Genomic DNA, 13173 nt, shown 5'->3' on the forward strand with positions numbered 1-13173 from the left:
AGAATTGCAAAAAAACTAAAATCAAACACAGTGTACCAAACCATTGTCTAAATAAACACCAAGGCAATCCATATACTTTCAGATATACACCCATAGATTTTATCCCTAGGTCTGCAGATTACAACAGAACAAACAAACTCAGACAACGAGAAACTTTTTGGATCTTTAAATTAAAAACTCTTTTTCCTGATGGTCTAAACGCCAATTTAGATTTAGCAGCTTTCAACTAAAATTTAACCCAAAACTCAAGATAGGATATATATGCATTCTAACATGTATGTAAATATAGCCATAGAGTAAACTCAGCAGATTCAATTATTCATCTTATTAATCCTTCTCATACACCAAAATAGCTATTTCCCATACACTTAACTTTTTTCATCACTCTAACAGCAAACACACACTATGGACTGCCATAATAGTTTCAATATGTCCCAGTCCACTAAATTCCATTAATATAGGGATACATGATACATTAGGCACATTAGACCAAACACCAAATAGCATATAACACTAGCTGATGGTAAGAACGACTATACTTTATGTACTGTTCATTTTAGATATATCAGACCATATCAATATCCTGAGGTAATCATTAGATCTATTTTTAAAATTGGAATACAAATAAATATATATATATATAAAAACATGACCATTAAATATAGATTGCTTAACGAAGCAAATAATAATAAATCAGAACAATTATTCGCTAGATTTATCTGTCCAAGTTTCAATTACAGAAGTGTAAGATCAGATACCTTCATAGTAACATGATACAAGCCTTTTTAGGAACACACAGATCTCTCGTTAGAATCCATAGGTTAAAGGACCTCTGTGTATTAATATCCAGAGCTGGGAGTCCAGTCGCATTTGTCAATTGTGGACGATTATATAACATTTTGAATCTTTGAGTCCCTCATATCAGTGATGAATACAATAAGAATTTTATTCACAGGTTTTGGTTTATTATAAGGATTACATTTTACATAGAAATTTGTAATTACAACCAACTTACACAGTTTACTCTGTCAAAATCAAGTATTGCTCAGAATACATTCTGACTTATAGGTCACGATTTTGTGTAACACACACATCTGTGTTGTGACTTATTAAATTACATCGTGGTTTCAGGATCAATATACACCATTGGCCGAATACACATTCACACGCCTATATGTCCATAGATTTGAATTATGATAAATTGACACACTTCACATCCAATGCGAACACAAGATCTTTTGTTAATTGACCATTTTATTTTTCTCTTTTTTCACATGGGGTTACACATACTTTTCAAACGATCATACTCAGACTCACACATAGGCAGATTAAGTTTTTTAAGTTTTTATATCATATACATTTTTTTGAGCAGGCACACTATAGAACATTCAAGTTTGTTGTGGCAGATTGAGAAAAATATTCGAGTGTTTCATTGAATAACCATTTGCAGGTACCAATTGAGCATACAGGTGATTAAGCCCTATTAACACAAATAAGATTCAATGTAACCACCTATATTTCATTGGCCTTTGTTTTGAAATCTATGACAACTTCCGTTTTTTAATTGTTTATAAGGTTAATACTTTTAACGAATTTATATCCATTTTTGTATGCCTGAAGAAAAGACCGGTTTATGGTCTAGAAACGCGTAGCAGTTTGTATGGATTAAAATTTAATGATTTTAATACACGGAAGTTGTTCTTTGCCTGCTTTTGTTCTCCTTATTGAGCCTTCTTGGTAAAGGTTTCTAAGTGTCTGCGATACCGCAGCGTCTCAGCTAGCAGCCGCACAGACGCCAATTAAGGAAACACTGAATACCACCTGTGCACAGATCGCCGGAGATCACCCAGTGTGCTAACCACTGAAAGTGTTAGCCTGCCTGTCAGCACCAGTTACACGGTGCCATTACCTTTGGTAAGCCTTAACATCTATCACCTATTTTGGGTTCTGAGTCAACAATATCACGCTATGTGGCGCCCTCTTTTTTTCTAATAAAGCATAAATTCTGTTTTCTCCAACATTGGTGTGTCCGGTCCACGGCGTCATCCTTACTTGTGGGAACCAATACCAAAGCTTTAGGACACGGATGAAGGGAGGGAGCAAATCAGGTTACCTAAACGGAAGGCACCACGGCTTGCAAAACCTTTCTCCCAAAAATAGCCTCCGAAGAAGCAAAAGTATCAAATTTGTAAAATTTGGCAAAAGTGTGCAGTGAAGACCAAGTCACTGCCTTACATATCTGATCAACAGAAGCCTCGTTCTTGAAGGCCCATGTGGAAGCCACAGCCCTAGTGGAGTGAGCTGTGATTCTTTCAGGAGGCTGCCGTCCGGCAGTCTCGTAAGCCAATCGGATGATGCTTTTAAGCCAAAAGGAAAGAGAGGTAGAAGTCGCTTTTTGACCTCTCCTTTTACCAGAATAGACGACAAACAGAGAAGATGTTTGTCTAAAATCTTTTGTAGCTTCTAAATAGAATTTTAGAGCACGGACTACGTCCAAATTGTGTAACAAACGTTCCTTCTTTGAAACTGGATTCGGACACAAAGAAGGTACAACTATCTCCTGGTTAATATTTTTGTTAGAAACAACCTTTGGAAGGAAACCAGGCTTAGTACGCAAAACCACCTTATCTGCATGGAACACCAGATAGGGCGGAGAACACTGCAGAGCAGATAACTCTGAAACTCTTCTAGCAGAAGAAATAGCAACCAAAAACAAAACTTTCCAAGATAACAACTTAATATCTATGGAATGTAAAGGTTCAAACGGAACCCCTTGAAGAACTGAAAGAACTAGATTTAAACTCCAGGGAGGAGTCAAAGGTCTGTAAACAGGCTTGATCCTAACCAGAGCCTGAACAAATGCTTGAACATCTGGCATAGCTGCCAGTCGTTTGTGTAGTAAGACATATAAAGCAGAAATCTGTCCCTTTAGAGAACTCGCAGATAATCCTTTATCCAAATCTTCTTGCAGAAAGGAAAGAATCTTAGGAATTTTTACCTTATTCCAAGGGAATCCCTTGGATTCACACCAGCAGATATATATTTTCCATATCTTATGGTAAATCTTTCTAGTTACCGGTTTTCTGGCCTGAACCAGAGTATCAATCACCGAATCTGAAAACCCACGCTTTAATAGAATCAAGCGTTCAATTTCCAAGCCGTCAGCTGGAGGGAGACCAGATTTGGATGTTTGAATGGACCCTGAACAAGAAGGTCCTGTCTCAAAGGTAGCTTCCATGGTGGAACCGATGACATATTCACCAGGTCTGCATACCAAGTCCTGCGTGGCCACGCAGGAGCTATCAAGATCACCGAGACCCTCTCCTGTTTGATCCTGGCTACCAGCCTGGGAATGAGAGGAAACGGTGGGAACACATAAGCTAGGTTGAAGGTCCAAGGCGCTACTAGTGCATCCACTAGAGTCGCCTTGGGATCCCTGGATCTGGACCGTAGCAAGGAACCTTGAAGTTCTGACGAGACGCCATCAGATCCATGTCTGGAATGCCCCATAATTGAGTCAACTGGGCAAAAATCTCCGGGTGGAGTTCCCACTCCCCCGGATGGAATGTCCGACGACTCAGATAATCCGCTTCCCAGTTTTACACACCTGGGATGTGGATCGCAGATAGATGGCAGGAGTGATTCTCCGCCCATTGTATTATTTTGGTTACTTATTTCATCGCCAGGGAACTCCTTGTTCCCCCCTGATGATTGATATACGCAACAGTCGTCATGTTGTCTGATTGGAATCTTATGAATCTGGCCTTTGCAAGCTGAGGCCAAGCCCTGAGAGCATTGAATATCGCTCTTAGTTCCAGAATGTTTATCGGGAGAAGAGACTCTTCCCGAGACCACAGTCCCTGAGCTTTCAGGGATTCCCAGACCGCACCCCAGCCCACTAGACTGGCGTTGGTTGTGACAATGACCCACTCTGGTCTGCGGAAGCTCATTCCCTGGGATAGGTGGTCCAGGGATATCCACCAACGGAGTGAATCTCTGGTCTTCTGATCTACTTGAATCATCTGTAATGGTCTTAGATGAATTCGCGCAAAAGGAACTATGTCCATTGCTGCAACCATCAACCCTACTACTTCCATGCACTGAGCTATGGAAGGACGTGGAACAGAATGAAGAACTTGACAAGCGCTTAGAAGTTTTGACTTTCTGACATCTGTCAGAAAGATCCTCATTTCTAAGGAATCTATTATTGTTCCCAGGAAGGGAACTCTTGTTGACGGAGACAGAGAACTTTTTTCTATGTTCACCTTCCATCCGTGAGATCTGAGAAAGGCCAGAACGATGTCTGTATGAGCCTTTGCTTTTGAAAGGGACGACGCTTGTATTAGAATGTCGTCCAAGTATGGTACTACTGCAATGCCCCTCGGTCTTAGAACCGCTAGAAGGGACCCGAGTAACTTTGTGAAAATCCTTGGAGCAGTGGCTAATCCGAATGGGAGGGCCACAAACTGGTAATGTTTGTCCAGAAAGGCGAACCTTAGGAACTGATGATGTTCTTTGTGGATAGGAATATGTAGGTACGCATCCTTTAGATGCACGGTAGTCATAAATTGACCTTCCTGGATAGTGGGTAGAATCGTTCGAATGGTTTCCATTTTGAACGATGGTACCCTGAGAAATTTGTTTAGGATCTTTAAATCCAGAATTGGTCTGAAGGTTCCCTCTTTTTTGGGAACTACGAACAGATTTGAGTAAAATCCCATTCCTTGTTCCTTCATTGGAACTGGGTGTATCACTCCCATCTTTAGCAGGTCTTCTACACAATGTAAGAACGCCTGTCTCTTTATTTGGTTTGAGGATAAGTGAGACATGTGGAACCTTCCCCTTGGGGGTAGTTCCTTGAATTCCAGAAGATAACCCTGAGAAACTATTTCTAGCGTCCAGGGATCCTGAACATCTCTTGCCCAAGCCTGAGCAAAGAGAGAGAGTCTGCCCCCCACTAGATCCGGTCCCGGATCGGGGGCTACTCTTTCATGCTGTTTTGTTAGCGGTAGCAGGCTTCTTGGTCTGCTTACCCTTGTTCCAGCCTTGCATCGGTTTCCAGGCTGGTTTGGACTGTGAGGCATTACCCTCTTGCTTAGAGGATGCAGAATTAGAGGCCGGTCCGTTCCTGAAATTACGAAAGGAACGAAAATTAGACTTATTCTTGGCCTTGAAAGGCCTATCTTGTTGGAGGGCATGGCCCTTTCCCCCAGTGATATCTGAGATAATCTCTTTTAATTCTGGGCCAAAGAGAGTTTTACCCTTGAAGGGGATGTTAAGCAATTTTGTCTTGGATGATACATCCGCTGACCAAGACTTTAGCCAAAGCGCTCTGCGCGCCACAATTGCAAACCCTGAATTTTTCGCCGCTAATCTAGCTAATTGCAAAGCGGCATCTAAAATAAAAGAGTTAGCCAACTTAAGTGCGTGAACTCTGTCCATAACCTCCTCATATGGAGTCTCTCTACTGAGCGACTTTTCTAGTTCCTCGAACCAGAACCACGCTGCTGTAGTGACAGGAACAATGCACAAAATGGGTTGTAGAAGGTAACCTTGCTGTACAAAAATCTTTTTAAGCAAACCTTCCAATTTTTTATCCATAGGATCTTTGAAAGCACAACTATCTTCGATAGGAATAGTAGTGCGCTTGTTTAGAGTAGAAACTGCCCCCTCGACCTAAGGGACTGTCTGCCATAAGTCCTTTCTGGGGTCGACCATAGGAAATAATTTCTTAAATATAGGAGGGGGAACAAAAGGTATGCCGGGCTTCTCCCACTTCTTATTCACTATGTCCGCCACCCGCTTGGATATAGGAAAAGCGTCGGGGTGCACCGGAACCTCTAGGAACTTGTCCATCTTGCATAATTTTTCTGGAATGACCAAGTTGTCACAATCATCCAGAGTAGATAACACCTCCTTAAGCAGTGCGCGGAGATGTTCTAATTTAAATTTATATGTCACAACATCAGGTTCAGCCTGTTGAGAAATTTTTCCTGAATCTGAAATTTCCCCATCTGACAAAACCTCCCTCATGGCCCCTTCAGATTGGTGTGAGGGTATGACAGAACAATTATCATCAGCGCCCTCCTGCTCTTCAGTGTTTAAAACAGAGCAATCGCGCTTTCTCTGATATGCAGGCATTTTGGATAAAATATTTGCTATGGAGTTATCCATTACAGCCGTCAATTGTTGCATGGTAATAAGCATTGGCGCGCTAGAAGTACTAGGGGCCTCCTGCGTGGGCAAAACTGGCGTAGACACAGAAGGAGATGATGTAGAACCATGTCTACTCCCTTCATCTGAGGAATCATCTTGGGCAATTTCATTATTTGTGGCAGTACTGTCCTTACTTTGTTTGGACGCTATGGCACAATTATCACACAATTTTGAAGGGGGAGACACATTGGCTTTCATACATATAGAACATAGCTTATCTGAAGGCACAGACATGTTAAACAGGCTTAAACTTGTCAACAAAGCACAAAAACCGTTTTAAACAAAACCGTTACTGTCTCTTTAAATTTTAAACAGAGCACACTTTATTACTGAATATGTGAAAATATATGAAGGAATTGTTCAAAATTTACCAAAATTTCACCACAGTGTCTTAAAGCATTAAAAGTATTGCACACCAATTTTCAGAGCTTTAACCCTTAAAATAACGAAACCGGAGCCGGTTACAGATTTAACCCCTATACAGTCCCAGCTACAGCCTTTGCTGTGACTTTACCAAGCCCAGAGGGGAATACGATACCAAATGACGCCTTCTAGGAACTTTTCCAACTACTCTCAGGTCCTCACACATGCATCTGCATGTCTTGTACTCAAAAACAACTGCGCAGTAAAGGCGCGAAAATGAGGCTCAGCCTACAACTGGGAAGGCCCTTCCTGACTGGAAAAGGTGTCTAACATAGTGCCTGACGTTAAAAAACGTTCCCCAAGTTTATAAGTGTGAATTATCAGCATAAACATGTATAAAATGTCCAAATAAAGCAATCGATTTAGCCCATAAAAGTGTCTACCAGTTTTATAGCCCATATTAAGCCCTTTATTCTGTTTGAGACTAAGAAAATGGCTTACCGGTCCCCATGAGGGGAAATGACAGCCTTCCAGCATTACACAGTCTTGTTAGAAATATGGCTAGTCATAGTTAAACAGAAAAGTCTGCTAACTGTTTCCCCCAACTGAAGTTACTTCATCTCAACAGTCCTATGTGGAAACAGCAATCGATTTTAGTTACTGTCTGCTAAAATCATCTTCCTCTCACAAACAGAAATCTTCATCTTTTTCTGTTTCAGAGTAAATAGTACATACCAGCACTATTTTAAAATAACAAACTCTTGATAGTAGAATAAAAAAACTACAACTAAACACCACATACTCTTAACCATCTCCGTGGAGATGTTGCCTGTGCAACGGCAAAGAGAATGACTGGGGTGGGCGGAGCCTAGGAGGGACTATATGGCCAGCTTTGCTGGGACTCTTTGCCATTTCCTGTTGGGGAAGAGATATTCCCACAAGTAAGGATGACGCCGTGGACCGGACACACCAATGTTGGAGAAAACAATTTTGAGGGAACAAATATACGTTTGCCAAAAGGTCAGAAGCCACTAAATTCACCATAGAAGTGTGTCAGGTTGCCAGCTTCTCTAAAGTCTAGATAAATGTTCTTTAAAATATTGTGACTTTATCTTTCTAAAAAGAAGTAACATAAACCTGTGGCCAGCCAGAAAATGAAAAGTTAGAAACTGAACTGTTCCAAAGTAAACCTGAAGAGACTGAAATTATTTACGTTGGTGGGTAGGTGCGAATACGAAAAGAACATTACATCTGACCTATAGTTGTCATAAGTGAACTTGGGTCTAGTTCAAGAATAGATGTTTGGATTCCTTATTACCACATGATAAACATTCTGTCCATTTATATCAAGGAATGAACACTCATCATTGGTGGTTACTGTAATTAGTCAAGAAAGAAATACTTTTAAAAAAAATCTACGATTTGTACACTGCTTATAAATGTAATGCATTCATGATTCCCTGTCACACTAACAAATGGAATCCACTTAAGTTCATGACTACATTCCAACTGATAATAGGCATATTGAAAATTTCTCAGAGAGAGACAACAGCGTGTACTGACACAAAAATAGACATCAATTCTAGAATGAGACAGACTGTATTATCCTCACTCTACTACCAACCAATGCACAAATGGATTAAAATCATCAGTAGATAAGACACTTGCAATGAAACCTTAAATAAATGAGTCATCAAGAGCTGATAAAAACATAATTTATGTAAGAACTTACCTGATAAATTAATTTCTTTCATATTGGCAAGAGTCCATGAGCTAGTGAAGTATGGGATATACAATCCTACCAGGAGGGGCAAAGTTTCCCAAACCTCAAAATGCCTATAAATACACCTCTCACCACACCCACAATTCAGTTTAACGAATAGCCAAGCAGTGGGGTGATAAAGAAAGGAGTAGAAGGCATCAACAAAGGAAATTTGGAAATAATTGTGCTTTATACAAAAAAATCATAACCACCATAAAAAGGGTGCGCCTCATGGACTCTAGCCAATATGAAAGAAATGAATTTATCAGGTAAGTTCTTACATAACTTATGTTTTCTTTCATGTAATTGGCAAGAGTCCATGAGCTAGTGACGTATGAGATAGCAATACCCAAGATGTGGAACTCCACTCAAGAGTCACTAGAGAGGGAGGGAATAAAATAAAAACAGCCATTTTCCGCTGAAAAACATTAATCAACAACCCAAAAAAAACATAATTTATGCTTACCTGATAAATTCCTTTCTCCTGTAGTGTAGTCAGTCCACGGGTCATCCATTACTTATGGGATATTAACTCCTCCCTAACAGGAAGTGCAAGAGGATCACCCAAGCAGAGCTGCTATATAGCTCCTCCCCTCTACGTCACACCCAGTCATTCGACCGAAAACCAAACGAGAAAGGAGAAACTATAGGGTGCAGTGGTGACTGGAGTATAATTTAAAATTTAGACCTGCCATAAAAAACAGGGTGGGCCGTGGACTGACTACACTACAGGAGAAAGGAATTTATCAGGTAAGCATAAATTATGTTTTCTCCTGTTAAGTGTAGTCAGTCCACGGGTCATCCATTACTTATGGGATACCAATACCAAAGCTAAAGTACACGGATGACGGGAGGGACAGGCAGGATCTTTACACGGAAGGAACCACTGCCTGAAGAACCTTTCTCCCAAAAACAGCCTCAGAAGAAGCAAAAGTGTCAAATTTGTAAAATTTGGAAAAAGTATGAAGAGAAGACCAAGTTGCAGCCTTGCAAATCTGTTCAACAGAGGCCTCATTCTTAAAGGCCCACGTGGAAGCCACAGCTCTCGTAGAATGAGCTGTAATTCTTTCAGGAGGCTGCTGTCCAGCAGTCTCATAGGCTAAACGTATTATGCTACGAAGCCAAAAAGAGAGAGAGGTAGCAGATGCTTTTTGACCTCTCCTCTGTCCAGAATAAACGACAAACAGGGAAGAAGTTTGGCGAAAATCTTTAGTTGCCTGTAAATAAAATTTCAGGGCACGGACTACGTCTAGATTGTGCAGAAGTCGTTCCTTCTTTGAAGAAGGGTTAGGGCACAATGATGGAACAACAATCTCTTGATTGATATTCTTGTTAGTGACTACCTTAGGTAAGAACCCAGGTTTAGTACGCAGAACTACCTTGTCTGAATGAAAAATCAGATAAAGAGAATCACAATGTAAGGCCGATAACTCAGAGACTCTACGAGCCGAGGAAATAGCCATTAAAAACAGAACTTTCCAAGATAACAGCTTGATATCAATGGAATGAAGGGGTTCAAACGGAAAACCCTGTAAAACGTTAAGAACTAAGTTTAAGCTCCATGGTGGAGCAACAGTTTTAAACACAGGCTTAATCCTGGCCAAAGCCTGACAAAAAGCCTGAACGTCTGGAACTTCTGACAGACGTTTGTGTAAAAGGATGGACAGAGCTGAGATCTGTCCCTTCAAAGAACTTGCAGATAAACCATTTTCTAAACCTTCTTGTAGAAAGGACAATATCCTAGGAATCCTAACCTTACTCCATGAGTAACTCTTGGATTCGCACCAGTGTAAATATTTACGCCATATCTTATGGTAAATTTTCCTGGTAACAGGTTTCCTAGCCTGTAGTAAGGTATCAATTACTGACTCCGAAAATCCACGCTTTGATAAAATCAAGCGTTCAATCTCCATGCAGTCAGCTTCAGAGAAATTAGATTTTGATGTTTGAAAGGACCCTGAATTAGAAGGTCCTGTCTCAGAGGCAGCGACCAAGGTGGACAGGATGACATGTCCACTAGATCTGCATACCAGGTCCTGCGTGGCCACGCAGGCGCTATTAGAATCACCGATGCTTTCTCCTGTTTGATCCTGGCAATCAATCGAGGAAGCATCGGGAAGGGTGGAAACACATAAGCCATGTTGAAGACCCAAGGTGCTGTCAGAGCATCTATCAGCGCCGCTCCCGGGTCCCTGGACCTGGATCCATAACAAGGAAGTTTGGCGTTCTGGCGAGACGCCATGAGATCCAGATCTGGTTTGCCCCAACGTCGAAGTATTTGGGCAAAGACTTCCGGATGAAGTTCCCACTCCCCCGGATGAAAAGTCTGGCGACTTAGGAAATCCGCCTCCCAGTTCTCCACGCCTGGGATGTGAATCGCTGACAGGTGGCAAGAGTGAGACTCTGCCCAGCGAATAATCTTTGAGACTTCCATCATCGCTAGGGAACTCCTTGTCCCTCCCTGATGATTGATGTAAGCCACAGTCGTGATGTTGTCCGACTGAAACCTGATGAACCTCAGAGTTGCTAACTGAGGCCAAGTCAGAAGGGCATTGAGAACTGCTCTCAATTCCAGAATGTTTATTGGAAGGAGACTCTCCTCCTGAGTCCATGATCCCTGAGCCTTCAGGGAATTCCAGACAGCGCCCCAACCTAAAAGGCTGGCGTCTGTTGTTACAATTGTCCAGTCTGGCCTGCTGAAGGGCATCCCCCTGGACAGATGTGGCCGAGAAAGCCACCATAGAAGAGAATCTCTGGTCTCTTGATCCAGATTCAGCATAGGGGACAAATCTGAGTAATCCCCATTCCACTGACTTAGCATGCACAATTGCAGTGGTCTGAGATGCAGGCGTGCAAAAGGTACTATGTCCATTGCCGCTACCATTAAGCCGATTACCTCCATGCATTGAGCCACTGACGGGTGTTGAATGGAATGAAGGACACGGCAAGCATTTAGAAGTTTTGTTAACCTGTCCTCTGTCAGGTAAATTTTAATTTCTACAGAATCTATAAGAGTCCCCAAGAAGGGAACTCTTGTGAGTGGTAATAGAGAACTCTTTTCTTCGTTCACTTTCCACCCATGCGACCTTAGAAATGCCAGTACTAACTCTGTATGAGACTTGGCAGTTTGGAAGCTTGACGCTTGTATCAGAATGCCGTCTAGGTACGGAGCTACCGATATTCCTCGCGGTCTTAGTACCGCCAGAAGAGAGCCCAGAACCTTTGTAAAGATTCTTGGAGCCGTAGCTAACCCGAAGGGAAGAGCTACAAACTGGTAATGCCTGTCTAGGAAGGCAAACCTTAGATACCGGTAATGATCCTTGTGAATCGGTATGTGAAGGTAGGCATCCTTTAAATCCACTGTGGTCATGTACTGACCCCTTTGGATCATGGGTAAGATTGTCCGAATAGTTTCCATTTTGAACGATGGAACTCTTAGGAATTTGTTTAGGATCTTTAAATCCAATATTGGTCTGAAGGTTGCTTCTTTCTTGGGAACCACAAACAGATTTGAGTAAAATCCTTGTCCATGTTCCGACCGCGGAACCAGATGGATCACTCCCATGAGTAAAAGATCTGGCGGGCCGTGGACTGGATACACCACAAGAGAAATAAATTTATCAGGTAAGCATAAATGTTTTCTCTTGTAAGGTGTATCCAGTCCACGGATCATCCATTACATGTGGGATACCAATACCAAAGCTAAAGTACACGCATGAAGGGAGGGACAAGGCAGATACTTAAACGGAAGGTACCACTGCCTGTAAAACCTTTCTCCCAAAAATAGCCTCTGAAGAAGCAAAGTTGCAAGAGAATGACTGGATATGGCAGTTAGGGGAGGAGCTATATAGCAGCTCTGCTGTGGGTGATCCTCTTGCAACTTCCTGTTGGGAAGGAGAATATCCCACAAGTAATGGATGATCCGTGGACTGGATACACCTTACAAGAGAAATAAGTTTATTTTCATAATTGAAAGAAAAAAACTTAAATCAAAAGCAGAAGAATCAAACTGAAACAGCTGCCTGAAGAACTTTTCTACCAAAAACTGCTTCCGAAGAAGCAAATACATCAAAACGGTAGAATTTAGTAAATGTATGCAAAGAGGACCAAGTTGCTGCTTTGCAAATCTGATCAACCGAAGCTTCATTCTTAAAAGGCCACGAAGTGGAGACTGATCTAGTAGAATGAGCTGTAATTCTCTGAGGAGGGGCCTGACCCGACTCCAAATAAGCTTGATGAATCAAAAGTTTCAACCAAGAAGCCAAGGAAATAGCAGAAGCCTTCTGACCTTTCCTAGGACCAGAAAATAAAACAAATAGACTGGAAGTCTTCCTGAAATCTTTAGTAGCTTCCACATAATATTTCAAAGCTCTTACCACATCCAAAGAATGTAAGGATCTTTCCAAAGAATTCTTAGGTTTAGGACACAAGTAAGAGACAACAATTTCTCTACTAATGTTGCTAGAATTCACAACCTTAGGTAAAAATTGAAAAAAAGACCGCAAAACTGCCTTATCCTGATGAAAAATCAGAAAAGGAGACTCACAAGAAAGAGCAGATAGCTCAGAAACTCTTCTAGCAGAAGAGATGGCCAAAAGGAACAACACTTTCCAAGAAAGTAGTTTAATGTCCAAAGAATGCATAGGTTCAAATGGAGAAGCCTGTAAAGCTTTCAGAACCAAATTAAGACTCCAAGGAGGAGAAATTGATTTAATAACAGGCTTAATACGAACTAAAGCCTGTACAAAACAGTGTATATCAGGAAGTATAGCAAACTTTCTGTGAAATAAAACAGAAAGAGCGGAGATTTGTCCTTTCAAGGAACTTGCAGA

The sequence above is a fragment of the Bombina bombina genome, chromosome 4, assembly GCF_027579735.1.
Source record: "Bombina bombina isolate aBomBom1 chromosome 4, aBomBom1.pri, whole genome shotgun sequence".
In the NCBI taxonomy this organism is placed as follows: domain Eukaryota; kingdom Metazoa; phylum Chordata; class Amphibia; order Anura; family Bombinatoridae; genus Bombina; species Bombina bombina.